Source organism: Paroedura picta, chromosome 13, assembly GCF_049243985.1.
Source record: "Paroedura picta isolate Pp20150507F chromosome 13, Ppicta_v3.0, whole genome shotgun sequence".
In the NCBI taxonomy this organism is placed as follows: Eukaryota; Metazoa; Chordata; class Lepidosauria; order Squamata; family Gekkonidae; genus Paroedura; species Paroedura picta.
Window position 1 is genome coordinate 36,174,479 of NC_135381.1, and position 19,868 is coordinate 36,194,346.

At 46.9% G+C, this 19,868-nt stretch overlaps 1 protein-coding gene across 15 annotated transcripts in view; it reads right to left on the reverse strand.

The window, feature by feature from the left end:
• ZNF185 (zinc finger protein 185 with LIM domain) overlaps nt 1-16,876 on the reverse strand; it is an 87,600-nt gene extending 70,724 nt beyond the window's left edge. For all 15 annotated transcript variants that reach the window (XR_013226375.1, XM_077308949.1, XM_077308943.1 and 12 more), the window contains exon 1: nt 16,655-16,876. The gene's annotated coding sequence lies outside the window, so the exon portion shown is untranslated. The remainder of the gene's footprint in view (nt 1-16,654) is intronic.
• Between the last annotated feature and the right edge of the window lie 2,992 nt (nt 16,877-19,868).

The window sequence follows — 19,868 nt, forward strand, 5'->3', positions numbered from 1 at the left end:
TAAAACAAACACCTGAGGATCCAGCTAATTCCCAGAGCTCAAATGGAAACCCCTCCTTCCTGCTTGCTCACTTGTTCACATCCCTTCTCTGATAGGGGAAAAGGACAGGGAAACAAGCCAGCAATGAGGGCCAAGATGCAAAGGGGTCACTGGGTAGGTAGCCAGTTTGGTGTAGTGGTTAGGAGTGCAGACTTCTAATCTGGTGAGCCGGGCTTGATTCTGCGCTCCCCCACATGCAGCTAGCTGGGTAACCTTGGGCTCACCACGGCATTGATAAAGCTGTTCTGACCGAGCAGTGATATCAGGGCTCCCTCAGCCTCACCCACCCCACAGGGTGCCTGTGGTGAGGAGAGGAAAGGGAAGGTGAATGTAAGCCACTTTGAGCCTCCTGGTAGAGCTGTTCTGACCAAGCAGTATTATCAGGGCTCTCTCAGTTCCACCTCCCTCACAGGGTATCTGTTGTGGGGAGAGGAAGGGAAGGCGATTGGAAGCTGCTTTGAGACTCCTGATAGAGCTGTTCTGACTGAGCAGGAATATCAGGGCTCTCTCAGTCTTACCCACCTCACAGGGTGCCTGTGGTGGGGAGAGGAAGGGAAGGTGAATGTAAGCCGCTTTGAGACCCCTTTGGGTAGAGAAAAGCAGTATATAAGGACCAACTCTTCTTCTTCTTCTTCTAGGAACAGAAAGTGACATCATCCTGAACAGCAGCTGTGGGACATAGCACTGTCACCTGCTCTAAAAGTGATCCATCCAGAGGAAAAATAGCTTTTCAACTCATTTGCCTCTGCTTTCTCCTCCTCCATCCTTTTTTCTCATGGCTGTACACAGGAATTTATTTGCTGTGGACTCACCCTAGAAGAACTCAGCTCAAGTATCAAGAAAGCCACTTATTACGAGGTCCTTAAAACTCAGTTCAGCAGGGATGGGCCACGTGTTCTGGAACAGGGCCCTGGCAAATCACTGGGCCTCTTGCTGCCTTTTGGGAATGCTTCATTAAAACTCTCTCTGTGTGGGTTGCTAGCTTTCTCAGTTCTCCAGGGTTCACCTTCTTCTTTGGAGTCTCTGGAAAGTACATTGCAGGGTAATTTCATCTCGTCTCCAGCGTTCGTGCATGCCAGTACATGCCAGTACATGTGAGGTTGCCTTATGGCAAATTTTCTCTCCCACCAATATGTTTTTTAGCTAAAGAACAAACAGCGTCTGGGATTCTGCTGCCATTCATGGACGCCTATAGCAGAGCAAATGAATGTAGCAGATTGTGGTAGTTCCTTCCCCAATATGCAACTGGGCACATCCTTGGGCTGAAAATGGAATTGTTAAGAGCCTCTTCCTTCTTTCATCTGGGAAAACTCCCCTTCTGACTCTGCAAGTCTATTTCTCTCCCTTTGCTGGAGAGCCAGTATGGTGTAGTGGTTAGGAGTACAGACTTCTAATCTGGTGAGCCAGATTCGATTCTGCACTCCCCCACATGCAGCCAGCTGGGTAACCCTGGGCTTGCCACGGCACTGATAAAGCTTTTCTAACCGAGCAATGATATCAGGGCTGTCTCAGCCTCACCCACCCCACAGGGTGTCTGTTGTGGGGAGAGGAAGGGAAGGAGACTGTAAGCCGCTTTGAGACTGGCATATAAGAACCAACTCTTATTCTATTTGCAGAGGTGAGAATGAAAAGAAATAATAATCAAAACCAACTCAGACACTCTGATGATTATGAGGTGTTTCTTGTTGCTTCTGACTAGACTTTTGACTGTAGGGGATGCTAGTTCTTGATAGCTACCTTCTCTCCTGTATAGTGCTGAATCAAGAGTCCAGAGCTTGCCTGCCCATTAAGCTTGGGGCATCGGTGGCTGCAAGCAACATCTAGGCTGAGCTCAGCACTCCACCTGCAACTATTTTCTCCTGAGAGACATCCTAGACCTGGCATCCCCAACAGTCAAAGCCCAGGTGTAGAATCTTGCTAACAGCTCAGAAGCCCTTCAATGGGGCACTGAAGCAGACACCCGGTCTGTTCCTGTATGTAAGGAATCGGCCCTCAGTTTTAGAACCTTTCCCTTTTCATGCTTCTTTTTCCATCTGGGGCGTTTTGCGGGGGATATATCTTTGGGACTGTCCCTATCAACATGCCTCCCCAGAGTGCTAACACCTAGCAACAGAAATTTGCTTAGGATCCCTGGCCCCACAGAGCTGAAATTGGCCTCCACCAGGGTCAGGGCATTCTTGGCCCAGGCCCTGGCCTGGTGGATTGCTCTGCCAGGTCACATCAGGGGCCCACAAGGCCTTAACCACTTCCACAGGGTCTGCAAGAAAGCTGTTCTGCCCGGCCTACAGCTGAGACCAGAGTTAACATGGAGAAAACATTAGCCTCCCAGCCTGAAGGTCCACCTCCAGGTAACATTTAAGTACTCCATACGCCTCCTCAGGCAAAAGTTTAAAAGAAGAGACAGCCACAGGGTTTTAAATTATAGAACTAGCTGGATTTTAAATCTAGATTTTAACATTTTAAACATATGTTACTTACTTTGCACTTAATTTTATTGTAAGCTCTCCCACCTCCACTGCCCATCAATGGAGCCAAAAGAAGGTGACAATGCAGCAATTGGGCAACTTCTATCATGGCTGAATGCAGCCCTCTCTTGCAGAATGCTGTTCTTTCTTCTTGTATGTCACTATCTCTTTTGTATCTCAGATATTTTGTTTGTAAAAAAATGTAAACTGTTTTTTGAGAACACGTGTTGAAAAGTGAAACATGAATACAGCGAATGAATAATGCATACTCAGCGCACACCCGTAGGTACCTGTCGGAATAGTAAAAGCTGTAGAGCATGTTTTAAGTTGCTGTTAGTCTATAATAATTGCATGCAGATGCCCTGGGACATCAAGCACACGATTAAACCTTCTTCTCCTGATAAAGAAACAGTGACAGTCGGTTGACTAATCACAGTGACTCCAAACACTTCAGCAGAGAAAATGAATTCCGGGTAATAAGCAAAAGGCAAAATAAATGAAGAATAGGTGGAGAAGAGCCTTAAGCAGTCTGGAATGTTCTTATATTCCAGATCTCCTTCCTCGCCCTCTCACCTTGGACTTCTGCCATATTTTGGGATGCTCTACTTCTCACCCAGAACATCAGGGACATGATAAGTAACCACCAATTCCTGAACTTCCATGTGTGATAACAATCAGAAGCCTTCAAGAACAGATTATAGGATTCCTTCCAAGGCCCTGCAATTTTGTCACTTAATTCTTCTTTGTGAAGGCCATACAAAGATGTAATGTGAATGTAAAAAGTTTTGTCCCAGGCCAAAATATATACCTGGGGTTGGGGGGGGGGGTGTCACACAACACACTATGATATCTAAGATTTTCATATCTTACTTTTTTATTTATTTAAAAGGTTCTGTAGGGGAAATTCTGTGGTCTTAAAGCAGGCTTTCTCAACCAGGGGTTCATGAAACCCTCAGGTTTCTTGATGGCACTGAAAGGGTTTCCTGAATGGGTGAGACTATTTGATATAGTTTTTAAATTTGTTTTACTTTATAAGGTGATATGACCATATATAGTTGGAAAAGTTGAGGGCGCTTGGTCTGTTTAACCTGGAGAGAAGGTGACTAAGAGGTGATAACCATCTTCAAATACTTGAAGGGCTGTCATAGAGAAGATGGAGCAGAGTTGTTCTCTCTTGCCCCAGAGGGTCACACCAGAACCAATGGGTTGAAATGAATTCAGAAGAATTTTCGGCTAAACAGAATTTAACAAGCTTCCTCTGGTGACTTATCCTTCTTTGGAAGATTTTAAGCAGAGGCTAGATAGTCCTCTGACAGAAATGCTGATTTCTATGAATTTAGGCAGATGGTGAGGCAGGTATTTTCAAAGTAAGAAAAAGAATAGGATCATGGTAGGACCACTGCAGGGACCAGAATGTGACATTGTAACAGGTGATGAAAAGAGAGTTGACCTGCTCAATTCCTACCTCTCCTCAGTGTTCTCTTGTGATGGGAATCTTTCTCAACGTGGCAAAATCATTTCCCAACCAAAAGTTGGAAACTCTACTCAATAGGCGCCATGTTGAAGAATACGATTTTATATGGACATTGCTACTGCTCCCTCTTTTTCAGTGATTCAGCCCCTGTCTACCTTCTAGGAGCCCCTTCCTTGAAATGGGGGAGGGGGGAGAGGGATGAGAAAACTTATTCTTAAGAAACAAGTGAGTATCAAACATCACTTAAAAAAATCATATACTTTGCCCATGTCTCTAAGGTCAGCTCTCCTGCAATGGTACGAATTTTCTAGACCACAATTTGCTCTATTAAGTTATCTATCAAGTTCTCTCCTTGCAACTGGAAACTATTTTGGGTTAGGGTTAGGGTTGTCAGCCTAAGTCCAAGCCCCATGCTGATTGCACTCCTTTCAATACCTCTTAATTTCTGTGTCATCTTTTAGCACCATTTGATCTTCTTTGGGCTGATTTCTGGATTTAGTTTCCGGCATGGCATGAGGGGCTGCTCAGAGGAGGTCTAAACGGCATCTTCTCTGGTGTCCGAGATCCTGTGAAAGTCTTGTATCTTACTGCTTTCTGTTGGATTGGCAGGGAAGACGGACTTGGAGTCAACAATTCCATTCTGTCATCATCGGTGCCGTCTTCCAATTTTGGCATTAATTGGCCTTGTGTCAAGTTTGGATGCTGTGACTTTCGCCATGAATATGTTTGACAGGCTAATGGGCCACATGTGACTGTGACAATTAGATGTGAGTCTGGCCTGCTTGGTTTGCTGCTGAACAATTTGGAAGCTTGCTGGACAGGTTTGCATGAGGTATTCTCAAAACTGCACATGCATGAAAACACTGCTAATCGGCAACCCATAATGTTGCTAAGGACTACTTGAACAAACAATGAACAAAAGGGTGGGCTTTGTTTGTTGGTGGTTATTAGGGGGAGGGGGATTGCTTGTAACCCAGCACTTCATCATGGAGTACTCGTATGAAAGATTACGATGCCTCTACACTAATGTGCAGAGTATGGGAACCAAGCAGGATGAACTAGAAGTCCTAATAAAGGAAGGGGGCTATGATCTAACAGGCATTACAGAAACCTGGTGGAATAACACAAACAACTGGAATAATAGGATTGAGAGGTAAAGGTAAAGGTAAAGGTAAAGGTAAAGGTAAAGGTAAAGGTATCCCCTGTGCAAGCACCGAGTCATGTCTGACCCTTGGGGTAACACCCTCTAGCGTTTTCATGGCAGACTCAATACGGGGTGGTTTGCCAGTGCCTTCCCCAGTCATTACCGTTTACCCCCCAGCAAGCTGGGTACTCATTTTACCGACCTCGGAAGGATGGAAGGCTGAGTCAACCTTGAGCCGGCTGCTGGGATCGAACTCCCAACCCCATGGGCAAAGCTTTCAGGCTGCATGTCTGCTGCCTTACCACTCTGTGCCACAAGAGGCTCTTGCGCCACAAGTGTCTCTTGGATTGAGAGGTACAACTTATTTAAACTTATTTAAAAGGGACAGAAAAATAAAGGGAGGAGGAGCAGCACTATAAGTTGAGCATATGTATACTTGTGAGGAAATACATGTGTCTGACCATGAGAGTTCAGCCTTTGGGTAAAAATAAAAGGAGAATGAAATAATAGTGGTATTATGATGGGGGGTCTGCTATAGACCACCGGGCCAGGCAGAAGATTTAGATGAAATGCTCCTAGTTTTACAAAGTTCTCAAGGAGATGGGACCTCGTGATCATGGGAGATGTCTGCTGGAAGACCAACTCTGCTAAAAATGAAAAGTCTAATAAATTCTTAACTTGTTTTGCTGACAACTTCATTTCCCAGAAAGTGGAAGGAGCACCCAGAGGGGTCTCCTGTCTTATACTTGATTTTCACCTATAGGGAAGAACTGGTTGCCGAGGTAAAAGTTGTGGGCACGCTTGATAGTAGTGATCATGTGATTTTGGACTTTATGATCTTGGGGAAGAGAAAAGCTGAAGGTAATCATACATGCAGACTGGACTTCAGGAGACCAAATTTTAACAAACTTAAGGTTAAGTTTGGTAAAATCCCGTGGTCAGAAAAACTGAAGGAGATGGAAGAAGGTTGGGAGTTTCTTAAAGTGAAATACTGAAGACACAATCACAGACAATTCCCTTGAGAAGGAAAACTGGCAGGAACCTAAAGACACCAGGATGGCTCCATAAGCAGCTTTCAAAAGAATTGAGTAATACAAAAAGACTCATTTAGGAAATGGAAGGAGGACCTTATAACCAAGGAAGAATATAAACAAGTAACCAATGCTTGTAGGGAGAGTGTTAGAAAAGCTAAAGCTCAGTATGAGCTTAGGCTTGCAAGAAATGCTAAAAACAACAAGAAAGGGTTCTTTCATTATATTCAAAGTAAGAAAAAGAATAGGGGCATGGTAGGACCATTGTGGGGACCAGAAAATGACATTGTAACAGGTGGTGAAGAGAGAGCTGAACTGTTCAATTCCTACTTCCCTTCAGTCTTCTCTTGTGATGGGAATCGTTCTCAATGTGGCAAAATCATTTCATGTGATGAGGGATGGGAGGAGTGGCCCAGGCTTACTGTCAAAGCAGTCCATAAACACCTAGTTTCTTTAAATGAAACCAAATCCTTTGGGCCAGATGAATTGCATCCAAGGGTACTAAAACAACTTGCGGATGTAATTTCTGAGCCTCTGTCCATTATGTTTAACAATTCTTGGAGAACAGATGAAGTGCCAGAAGCCTGGAGACAGGCAAATGTTGTCCCCATCTTCAAGAAGGGGGAAAAGGAGGTAACTGCTGATGTGTCAGCTTGCTGTCTATAGCTGGCAAAATTATAGAGCAAATTATCAAACAGTTAATCCTTGAGCAGCTAGAGCTGATGGCTGTAATTACTAAGCATCAGCATGGCTTTCTCAAGAACAAGCCATGTCAGACTAATCTTATCTCTTTTTTGAGAATTTACTACCTTGCTAGATCAGGGGATTGCTGTGGACATAGTTTACCTTGATTTCAGTAAGGCTTTTGATAAGGTTCCACATGATATTCTTATGGACAAGTGGGTAAAATGGGTCCTATTACTGTTAGGTGGATCGAGAACTGGTTGACAGATCGCACCCAAAGGGGGCTTGTAAATCGTTCATCATCTTCTTGGAGAGGAGTGACGAATGGAGTGCCTCAGGGATCTGTCCTGGGCCATGTATTGTTCAACATATTCATCAATGATTTGGATGAAGGAATAGAGGGGGTACTTATTAAACTTGCAGATGACACTAAACTGGAAGGAGTAGCAAACACACCAGAAGACAGAAGCAGAATACAAGTTGATCTTGACTAGGCTTGTGCAATCCCGTGTTATACCACCACCTTGTCCCTCTGGGCGCAGCCAGCACCGCGCCGCGCGGGGGGGGGGAGGCGGTACGGGCGGCGGCACAATGGCAGGCGCAACCACGCAGGTGCAGAACTCCATGCCTGCGTGGTTGTGCCCGCCGTCACACCGCCACCCACGCCACCCCCCTCCCCCTTGGTGTGGCACTGGCTGCGCCCAGAGGGAACGGGCGCCAAAGCAACCGAATTGCACAAGCCTAATCTTGACTGGCTATAAAATGGGGCTAGAATGAATAAAATAAATTTCAAAAGTGATAAATGTAACGTTCTTCGGTAGGAAAAATCAGTGCCGTTCTGTACAGAAGCATAAAACGCGTGCCCCCTCCTGCTTGCAAACGTGCAATAGGAAACTGCGTGTTTGCATGCTTCCTAATGGGAGACGCTTCCCGTGTTATTCCGCCACCTTGTCATGGCTTTTCACTTCCCAAAGAGACAGCGGAGAAGCCTAAAGTGTGGACAACCCACACTTCTTCCCCCACGCCTCGGATTGTCAATCAATGTAGGCCACCAATCCCTTCACAGTGGTAGCTTTGGGGACTCAAACCTCTATACCCCTCCCCTCGAATCCCAAAATTAATTTTAAGAAAATACACTTCCACGTTGCTATGGGGAAATACCACAAGAGTACGACATTTTAAAAAACAACACATTCACTTCCGCATTGATATGGGATCACGGCACAACAATAAAACATTTCAGTGGATCCCTTTTTGGGATACTTTGCAGAAAGGAGTCTATGTTCAGGTAGATTTGTGAAAGGCTGGCCACGGTAACTGGACCCTGATGATTGTGTGTTCACAATAAAGATTTAAAACTCAGAGCGCAGACACCAGACTAATAGGGAGATGACTGCTTCATCACAGGCCACTTCTTTCCCCATTCATACCCCATTGCCAGAAAACACAAACAGGAATGGACTTCTGCAACTCACTGTATTCAGGTATACCCTTAGCCTTGATCTGGAGACTGCAGCTGGTCCAGAATGCAGCAGCCAGGATCCTCACAGGAACACTGTCAAGATCCCATAACTGCACTGGCTACCAGGTGAATTCCGGATCAGACTTAAGGTCTTGATAATCACCTTTAAGGCCATACATAGTCTGGGCCCACTGTACCTGAGGGACCACCTCGCTGTCTATACCCCACAAGGAGCTCTTTGCTCTGCCACTTCCAACTGGCTGGGGATCCCTTGCCCCAAGGAAGCCTGTATGACCTCAACCAGGGCTAGAGATTTCTCTGCCCTGGCCCCCATCAAGGAGCTCCCAGAAAAGACCATGGCCCATGGTTGACTGAACGGACAACATCTGCTGGGCCCCCAGAACCCCTTCCCATGAATTCTGAACTGACCAACCATGGGATAATTATCATATTAATGTTGTTCAACCAACCACTGAACCACCGTTACTACTGTTATTCTGTTATTACTGTTACCTCTGTTATTTTATTAGACATTGTTACTGTTATGCCATTCTATGTAAACTGCCCTGAGTTTCTATGTAAACGGGAGGGTGGCATCCTTATCCATTGTTGTTTGTTTCTCTATATATTTGTGAAACAGCCTTGGGGGTGGAATATGTCCGGCTGTCCAAGTTGGAATAGGGCCAATCAGGGTGCCCTGTCCCTGCAGCTCCTGCCCTCCATCCCTAGACTCTAGCCTCTTTGCTCTCAGACGCACCTCAGTGCCTGGAGCCAGCAGCAGGTGAGAGGGCCCTGGGCAAAAGGTCATGGTGGAGGGCTTGCTAACGAGGGCCTCCTGGCCTGCTAGGCTGGGCCTGCTGATGAGGGCCTCTGGCCTGCTGACTGCCTGCTAAGGAGCTCTGTCTTGGCCCTGCTAACGAACTGCTCAGCCCCCACCAGCCCCACTTGATTTGGCTGCAAGCTGCAGCCCAAAGCCACCTTAAACTGCCTGGCCAGGGGCCACTGGAGGGAACCATTTCAGGGCCCGTTCTTAGGAAGGAGCTTTGAAGCTAATATAAATATAATAAACAAAAATCTGGATTTTGTCACTATTTTTGTTTCATTATTTATTGGTTCATTGGTGGCATTTTAAGAACGGCATGTGAGTGTCCTGCATAGTGCAGGGGGTTGGACTAGATGACCCATGAGGTCCCTTCCAACTTTATGATTTTATGATTCAAGGTTTCCCATTTTCATCTGGGAAATGTTGAAGAGTATGCAACATGTCAATGAACTAAAGAACATGAAGATTACTTTAAATGGATATATCAGGGAGTCTGGTCTATACTTGCAGAGGCATGAAATGGTAAAAAGGCTGCAGGGTGACATGAGCTGGACCGCTTCAGACTGTGAGAGGGGGAAATCATCATTTAAATCTTTTCCCAAGAGGGTAGCAGTGTTGAGATGTAGTCGAAGTGCCAGTAGCCCCTTGGAATCCAATGAGATTTTGGATGTAGAACATTTCGAGAATAAATGTTTATCTGTCAAAGGGAACCTCGACTCTCAAAACTTATACCCATCGTTGGTTTACTGCAGCGGTCTGCAACCTTTCCGTGGCTGCAAACCACTGCCACGGGGTGGGGGGAGAGGGCGACCTGGGGCCCGGTGCATGTGCGGCAGCCCTGGTGCAAACGTGCATGCGCGGACTTGCCGCGCATGCGCATTTACGTCCGGCGGCGGCACTGCGCATGCACAAAACTGCCACACGTGCACGTTTGCGGTCCCGCCAGATGCAAACGTGCATGCGCAGCAATTCTGCGCATGCGCGTTTGTGCCGGTGGCATGCCGGTGGCCGCAGCTCACTCTCCCCGCCCCTCCCCACAGGCCGCAAGCAAATCGGCGAAGCAGCCGATTAGCTTGCGGCCCGGCAAGCTTCTTGCTTCGGGAGGGGGGGAAGAGGGAGCTGCGGCCACCGGCATGCCGATTTGGCGGCCGATTAGCTTGCAGCCTGGCGAGCTTCTCGCTGCAGGGGGGGCAGGAAGAGGGAGCCGCAGCCTGACACCGGGGTGAGGCCTGGGGGTTGGGGACCACTGGTTTACTGGATCCAAATCTAGTAATCTTAAATGCTTCTGCATGTTAAAAAAATGAACAATTATCACAGCGGGCTATGGGATGACTTAGCACTGGACTCTGATTTTGTTTTGTTGCATTCTTTGTTATCTCTTTGTTATGCTAGGAGTGAGGGGAGTCACTTGCGGCTTTTTTGTACTTCAGGAAGCCTTGACAAATGGCATATGGACATTGAAGCAGGAAATCCATTTTATCACCTTGCTTCCCATTCCCTTGGTGGTGGCCAGGTGGAATCTGGCACACCTATCTTAAAATCTACCATCATATTGCTGCACATGCGGCCTGGGTCTTAACACATGTAACTGAATGAGGTGTGAAAGCCCTGAAGGGGCAGCATGGATTTCAGGACCTCAGATTGTAAAGGTGGTAGATTCCAACTTTAGAAATTCCTTTGCATTACACACACTGCACAAACAATCAAAAACCCTAGTGAGAAAACTAGCGTAGCATTGAAGCGCTGATTTTCTATTTGCAGAGAGTTCTTTAAAGTGCGGAAAAGCATTCCCATGTGAGCATCCCAATACAGTGAGAACTAGTGATCCTCTTGTCATCTCATGCGCAGTCATGTGCCAATGAGGACTCAGACAGATAGGCAGAGATAGAGTAAGCCAGAAGGCTTTTTGCTGAGTAAGCATAAAGGCTGAACGGAGCACCATGTCAGCCAAGACACTCTGAAGCTCTGGATACAAAGCAATGGAATGAGATGTTTGCAGTTTTGAAGCTGCTAATTTCCTCCAGGGGGGAAATGATCTCTATAGTAGGAGGAGCAGTTGTAATTCTGGAAGAACTCCATCCCTCACCTGGAGGTCAGTAATTGTAGGGACAGGGGAGTATTTGGCTCTTGTTCCCCACCCCTGATGGAGACTATGTGTCTCCAACAGCTTTACTACACACTGAAATTCCTACTGCTGAAATTCCTACTACTTCAGCAATGCCTCACTCCGCACTGCATAAGAGTAATTGCTGCTGTTACATACAATTAATTCCAAATGATGATTCAATGGATTCTGCTCAACAAGGAAGGAGACCCTATGGCTGCCAAACCCCATGAAACATTATAAGCAATAACCTCCTCGGCTAAGGGAAACTTTCTCCACAATTATGACATCAGCAACACTTTCACATTAGTCAGAGAGGATGAAACAGAATTTCTTGTTGCATTCATTTCAGCTTCCAAAATCTGTAATGATGATGGAATTGTAGTCCATGAACATCTGGAGGACCACAGGTTGACTACCCCTGCCCTAAAGACAAATGGACAACAAGACATACAGACATATGAAGTTGCCTTAGGTCCATCAGGTCCATCAAGGCCACATCTGCAGGTCCATCAAGTTACCGCAGGTCCATCAAGGCCACTTCCTGATTCTTTGATTGGAGATGCCTAAGATTGAACCTGGGACCTCCGACACGCCAAACAGATGCTCAACCACTGTTACAGCTGCCCTGCCCCACTCAGTCCACTGTTGCATTCAGACACTGTGACAAAATGTGTTTCACGAACCGTAGTGTGAGCCAGCCTCCACAAAAAGATAACGCCTTAATCCCCATTAAGGATTATGCACACACTAGTACTGTATGCAGCTGTAATTTGTCTTTGAATTTAAGATAGCACCTTATCTTTTTTCCTCTCTTTTTTTTTGACAGCATGAAGATGAAGAAGAGTTGGTTCTTATATGCCGCTTTTCTCAACCAGAAGGAGTTTCAAAGCGGCTTCTGATCGGCTTCCCTTTCCTCTCCTCACAAAAGACGCCCTGTGAGGGAGGGGAGGCTGAGAGAGCTCTGACAGGACTGTTCGGTCAGAACAGCTTTATCAGGGCTGTGGCGAGTCCACAGTCATCCAGCTGGCTGCATGTGGGGGAGCAGGGAATCAAACCCGTCTCCCTAGAATAGAAGCTGTCACTCTTAATTACACTACACTACAAATGTAAGCTTCTTTTCAGAGAGTCAGACACACCTGGGTTAGTTGGTTGGTACCAATCAGGGTTTTTGTTAATTATAGCATGCAATAAATAATTATGGTCTGGACACATCTGGATTTGCAAACCACAGTTTTATTCAATGGCCCTGTCCCTGGCAGCAGTTTGACTACAGTTTATTGGAAGAAAAAAATCAATATTGTTCACCCTGGAGATCTGAACATAGCAGATTGATTGAAGGTTTGTTCTCATTTAAAAAAAAACATGTTTGCTTAAGGGATGGGTGTAGAAAGTGCAAGTAAAAGAGAAAAGTAGAAAAAATGTACAAAGCTTTTCAGTGGATTTGACCAAGCTTCGTGTTGTCCAGCAAACCACCTCCAACAATTACCAGTTGAGTGGGAAACTCAGAAGCAAAGTTTACAGCTATGACTGCCAACAAGTGGAGAGAGACTTTTCAGAATATGCTGGGAATCTCTGTCCTCGTGCCCAAGGTCTCCATGGAAAATGGCAGGCTAGGGAATTCTGGGAAAACTGGCATTGTTTCCCAGAAGCCCTAGGGGCATGTCACAGGGCCTCATTAACATCCCCTTATCTAAACCATCCCTGGATCAAGTCCAAAGCATGGAAGATAACTTTGTTATCCCAGCCTTGAGATCTTCTTGAGAACTTGTATTAAGAGTTGAATCCTGTTCCGGTAATAATAGGTATAAGCCTGAAGTGTGGGAGATAAGTAAGATCTTCCTTCTTTTGCCCTCGTCACCAGGGAGCTGGGGGACTACAGGGAGTTTCAATCCATTCCCTTTGACCTTTGAGCAGAGGATTTGTGCCCACATACTGAATTTGGCCGGCAAAGCATATTTCCACCTCGCAATAGAGGTCAGTATTGCCTGTGTACTGGAGAAGACTCTTGCGAGTCCCTTGGACTGCAAGGCGAACAAACCGGTCAGTCCTAGAGGAGATCAGCCCTGACTGCTCCTTAGAAGGCCAGATCCTGAAGATGAAACTCAAATACTTTGGCCACCTCATGAGAAGGAAGGACTCCCTGGAGAAGAGCCTAATGCTGGGAGCAATTGAGGGCAAAAGAAGAAGGGGACGACAGAGAATGAGGTGGCTGGATGGAGTCACTGAAGCAGTCGGTGCAAACTTAAATAGACTCCGGGGAATGGTAGAGGACAGGAAGGCCTGGAGGATCATTGTCCATGGGGTCACGATGGGTCGGACACGACTTCGCACCTAACAACAACATGCCTGTGTACACTTCAGTCCATGGCAGCTGGGAGAAGGGTGTTATAGGATCATTTTTGGCATTTCCACTCTTGGAAAGGAACTTACAAATAGCTGTGCTGGGACAGGGAGCAGCTCCCCAGAAATTTCAGAAGCTCTCGGAAGTCCATGATTTCCCCTTTTTTTCTTTTAACCAACTTTCAGCTGCTCATAGCATCCTATGCCTCCAGGATCATGCTCCGTCTGCCTCAGGACACGTTGAGGTTTCTTTTTCCTTCCAGTGAATCTGCCAAGTCAGATTTTTCTGCACATCCAAGGAGCTCTCTGAGTATTTACAAATAATTGCCTGGGCTGTGGGTGGCCCGGTTTCAGGACTAGCTTTGGGCCACAGCCGTTTTGCTATTAGATACAAGTGATAGCTAATGACAACCTGGCTTCTCTAAATTTGTCGTGTCTTTGTTTTTTTTTAAGCCATCTAAGCACAAGTCAAAGCACATAAACAAGCTAAAATAATCCTATAAGTTCACTGGGAGCCAAATGAATGATGCATATCCTGCAAATTATACACAGGGAGCTGATCAAATCAATTAGGCACAAGCTTGCCTCAGCAGAAGGGGTCATGGACAGCGTTACCCCATGCTGGAGTCAGCACCGTCCTACTTACAGTAATAGAAGAGTTGGGGGGATGACCCATGGTAAACAGCAGAGGGCGGAGGGGTGGGTGTGGGTGGGTGTGAGGAGGTCATAATTGGGACAGAAACGTGAGAAGAACAGAGGAGGTTCTCAAGCTAATCACACCACTCAAGGGCAATTCCTCCCCCCCCCTTCCGCACCCCCATCTAAATTATCCTTGATGGAACAACTGCAGTTCTAATAAGCAAATTCCTTGCTTAAGTAATCCAATTCGGTATACATTTGCATGTGTTGGCTCATTTGCATATGTTGAGTTCATTTGCCTAAATAATTCTCCTTTTGCAAGCTAAAAGAGGAGCTACTCAGGGTACTGAAGTCTCTCCTGTGAACCAGTAGAAATCCTACTCCAATCACTGTGGATTTTTGAGACTTACCATGCCTACCATAAGGACTAGAAACTTGCCTGTTCACTTTGTTCCAACACTAAACAAAGGTCATAGACAACTCACACACCACCGTCACCTTTGCATGCTATGGTACATGTCCTAATCCTCTACTGAGCAACCTTTGGAGCCTTCCTTCAGCCTCAGGAATTCTTCCTCTGACTTAAATGGCTCTTCCTCTAACAGGACAGCCAGTTAAGCTGGAGAAAGGTTTCTTCGGCTGGAGACAGATTCTCCAGTCTAAAACAGAACACATGCCTTGACCTGCACCCAATACACCCAGAGAACTGTTGCGTTATTTAAAGAAAATGTCCCCCACCCCAAAAGCTGACAGCTGCGGAAAGCACCCTAACGGAAGCTAACTTCCTTCCTCCTTGATGCAGTCATAAAACAAGCACTTGCACCTGTTTTGCTGGGGTGGCAGCTAGAGGCGTTGGGTGGGTAGACAGAGATAACTGGGCTTGTGGTCAGGTGGAAAATGGGACCAAGGGAAGGGCTCCACAGCACTACTCACATTGCTGGCTCCTCCCGCCTGCAAACATTCCCTTCATTCTAACTGGGATAGAACCTCAGTCCAAATGGGGAGAAAATTGCCATGCCTGATTCTGCACATATCAGATTTCCCAAGTATCAACCCACCACAGGGTTTGCCAGATTCCCCTTGACCGCCAGGGGGGGTTGGGGGGTTGGGGTAGGGTCACCCGATCAAGGTTGGGAAACTCCTGGAGATTGGGGGAAGGAGCCTGGGGAGGACAGAGACCTCAGTGGGGGACGGATGCCCTAGGGTCCTCCTTCCAAAGTAGCAGTTTTCTCTAGGAAACTAATCTCTGTAGTCTGAAGGTGAGCGATAATTCTGGGAGATCCCCAAGTCCCACATGAAAGCTGGCATAACCCACATCAGTCCAGCAACTGTTCTACTGAAGGGAGAACTTTTTATTCTCTCCACAGTGTGATGCTATGTTGTTACCTTGACCTTCTTATTGAACTTTTGACTGGGGCAAGCCAGACACAAATGCAACAGGTGCCACACTTAGCATTACCCCTGCCTTAGGGGAAGTGTTCCAGTAGAATCTGAGCATGACAGGAAGAATAATCGGTCAATTGTTGCTGTTGACCAATGAGGATTGACTGCTAAAGCAAAGCTTGGCAGGCAGACATCAAATACAAAACCCAAACAATTTATGACAACCCTGGGAGTTGCAGACAGCATTTTACCCCCTTCAAGTGAATTTCCTTGCTGCATCCTTAGGAAAGCAGCAAACATCTTTGCATCGTATCTGATGGTTTGGTTGAAACTTGTAACCAGCATTCAGAAAGTCAATGTATATCTGCAGTCACTATATCTATTACCTACACCACAGGCCATTGTGAGGCTAGAAGGCGGGGAGGGACCCTAAATGCATTGCACAGAGCTCCTTGCAAGAAGAATGGGATAAAAACCTGACCAACTGGTGAAAGCCACGGTGATGCAGTAATTAGCTAGGCCAGGGCAATCTGGCGTTCAAAAGGTGATTATTTGTAATGAAGCATTTTCGCAGCATACCCCACATCACAGGGTTGTTGAGAGGATAAAAGGGAGGAGAGGCAGAAACAGGTAAGGAAAAATAAAAGTGGAAACTATCACAGCGGAGTCATCAACCAGGCGGTCATCTTCCAAGCTCTGGTCAGTAATTCAGAATAAGCAATCCTTTAGAGCAACTTCTCAGATTCAAGAGGCTGAAAGACCAGGGATTCTTCTAGGCAACAAGTTTCCTGGAATAGTCGGTCCACTTCCCACCCGGTGGAAGGTCCTTTGCTCTATGACCCCCTTGGGGCAAACTTCAAGGGGGCAAAGAAAGAAAGAAAGGAGGGAAGGAAGGAAGGAAGGAAGGAAGGAAGGAAGGAAGGAAGGAAGGAAGGAAGGAAGGAAGAAAGCAAGCAAGCAAGCAAGCAAGCAAGGAAGGAAGGAAGGAAGGAAGGAAGTAGGAGCAAGAAAGGGCAGTGGAAGGCAGGCGCTTGCCCATTGCGTCAGAGACTGCTGTACTTACATGCTTCAGCCCCCTCTGCAGCGACGTCCCTCTCCAGAGCCTTCAAGCATTTAACAGGACTCTCAGCCGTGTCCCGAGTGCTCTCCTCTCCTCGGCAACGTAGGCAAGGCAGAATGAGCCCCAGCCAAGGCCCAGCCTTGTTTTGGGAGGGAGATGACACTGTGGGTGTGTGTTTTTGCCCTGCAGGGGATCAAACTGGTTTCTCCATCCACAGCAGAGAGGCTTTCTTCCCCCCCCCCCCGCCCCCCCAGCAAGAGGTGCTGCCACTCCCCTGGCACATTCTTTGCATTCCCTGCCGTCTGTCACTCAAGACACCCTGGCCTGATGGGGAGAATTTCCAGCAAATCCCCGGTCATTTGCTTTTGCCAAATTCCATTTGGGGTCAAAGGCTCGGGGCCTAAGATGCCAAAACAACTCTGGAGATCCCGCACCTTTTACGTGTATTCCCACACTCCCACACTCCGCTGTCATAACCGAGGCTTACAAATTGATGGCACCCATTAGGTAACACTACCAAGGTTCTCTTTGCAATCCACCCTGTACCAAAGTGGAATTAAACTTCCAGGGTAACAGTGGACCAATGCCTCTACTAGGGCCTGCTAGAGTGATGCAAGGAAGCATTCGGATTTATCGACACAAGGGTTAATTCTGCCAGATTTTCAGGAGGCCATTCCCTCCCCTCTCAAAAAGTGGCAGGGAGGTGTTGCTGGGCTGAATCTACCACTTGCAATAGTCTTTAAGAAGAGATGCTAGGCAAAGACTCAATTAGGCTCCGTGCAAAAGGTCTTAGGTTGCACTTAAGGTTACAGGAATCTGGAGGTTTTCTCTTTGAACCTCTAAAGGCAGCCGTCATTTCGCTCTTGTCTGCAGCCTCTATATGAACTCCTGAGTCTATTGGAAGAGAAAATAAACGTGATAGGTTTGGTATTCGCAGAGCTGAATCAGAAAAATTCCTCATAGGAAAGGACTTCTAATCTGGTGAGCCGGGTTCAATTCTGCTCTCCCCCACACGCAGCCAGCTGGGGGACCTTGGGCTCGCCATGGCACTGAGAAAACTGTTCTGACTGAGCAGTGATATCAGGGCTCTCTCAGCCTCACCCACCCCACAGGGTGTCTGTTGTGGGGAGAGGAAAGGGAAGGCGACTGTAGAGAAAAGCAGCAGCGTATAAGAACCAACCTTCTTCTGAGTAGCCTGCATCAACCTCAGGTCTGTGGGGATGGGGGAGGAGAATCATGTCCATGTGGGAAATACTGCTGAATGCATTGCCCTGTACTTTTTTGAATGCATGAAAAGGAACCTAAGGGACAAAGTCAAACCCTTTGATGAAAAACTGGCACGCCGTTCACAGCTGGCAAACAGACCGTGGGCTGAATAGAAAGAAGTCCAAGCATTCCCTGTCCAAAACATGGCTGGGTGCTCCCTCCGTTTTCTGTAACAGTCTCCAATCGAGCAGAAGCCAGGAGCTGTATATCCCTTTTTCAAGCAGGGTGGCTGGTGATGAAAGTCAACAAAAGCAGGGTGTGGAGGTCAAACCACCCATTTGATGCAAGGGCATGAAACTGGTTTTTCCATGAGCCACCACTGAACCTCTTCCCTTCTTGACGGCAGCTGGAAGGCAGAGCGCGGCTCTCTTGCCAAGGCAGACATGAAATGAGAAATGCCCTTGAGGGGGCAGGAGAGTTGCCTCGGCTCCCACAGAGCACTGGGGGTCATCAGTATCTTGTACACGTCAGCACTTTCATCTGTTATTGTACTGAGCAGTTGCCTCCCGGGCTCCTGCTGACACTCTTTGCCTGCACCGAAAATTCCAGTAAATGGGACACAACCAATCCATCACGTACTGCATTCGATCCAAATTTTCGCATTCAAGAACCAGCAGGAAGGAACGATTTGCCCAAGAGTCCTCTAATTTCAAACAGAAACTAAATCTGTCACTAGCCATCTGTTGTTGTTGTTGTTGTTAGGTGCGAAGTCGTGTCCGACCCATCGTCACCCCATGGACAATGATCCTCCAGGCCTTCCTGTCCTCTACCATTCCCCGGAGTCACTTTAAGCTTGCGCTGACTGCTTCAGTGACTCCATCCAGCCACCTCATTGTCTGTCGTCCCCTTCTTCTTCTGCCCTCAATCGCTCCCAGCATTAGGCTCTTCTCCAGGGAGTCCTTCCTTCTCATGAGGTGGACAAAATATTTGAGTTTCATCTTCAGGATCTGGCCTTCTAAGGAGCAGTCCGGGCTGATCTCCTCTAGGACTGACCGGTTGGTTTGCCTTGCAGTCCAAGGGACTCACAAGAGTCTTCTCCAGCACCAGAGTTCAAAAGCCTCAATTCTTTGACGCTCAGCCTTCCTTATGGTCCAACTTTCGCAGCCATACATTGCAACTGGGAAGACCATAGCCTTGTCTAGATGCACTTTAATTGGCAGGGTGATATCTCTGCTTTTTAGGATGCTGTCTAGATTCGCCATGGCTTTTCTCCCCAGGAGCAAGCATCTTTTAATGTCTTTGCTGCAGTCCCCATCCCCAAATGATTGGTATGCCTAACAGTTTTCTTAACTATTTTTTAAATCCTCAAAACAACACTGTGAGGTGGGTAAGGCTTAGAGTGTGGGATGGCCCAAGGCAGGGTTGACCAAAATGTGGTTCTCCATTTGACCATGGACTACAATTCCAACGAGCCACTGCCATTGTATACATTGTAGTCCATGGACTTATGGAGAGCCACAATTTTAGCCACCCCTGGCCCACAGTCACCCAGCAAGTTACCATGACAGAATGGAGATTTGAACCTGGGTCTTCCAGATCCTAGTCTGACACTCTAACCATTACACTGCACTACTAAACACTTTGGCAAGAATTCAAACATTATATATACACACTTACATGTGATCTTTTAATGCAGCCTTTGTTTAAGGTTCGTGCAAGTGTGTTGAAGTCCCATTTTTAAAAATGCTCTGAGTTATTTTTAGATGCACTCATTAGTAGACTGGGAGGGTATCACAGCCCTGGAGCACAATGAGCCAGTGCTGTCATTGCCATGGGGCCTACAGTGACCACTGCAGTGCATGGAGAAGACTCACTCACTGCAACCATTCCCATCCCCTTCGATCCACGCTGAGGGGAACCTATGGCACTGCAAGCAGCAGAGGCTATTTGGCTCAACTTGCTCATGGTGGCCAGTGGTCCTCTAAGGAAGCAGCTGACCAGGAAATTTCCC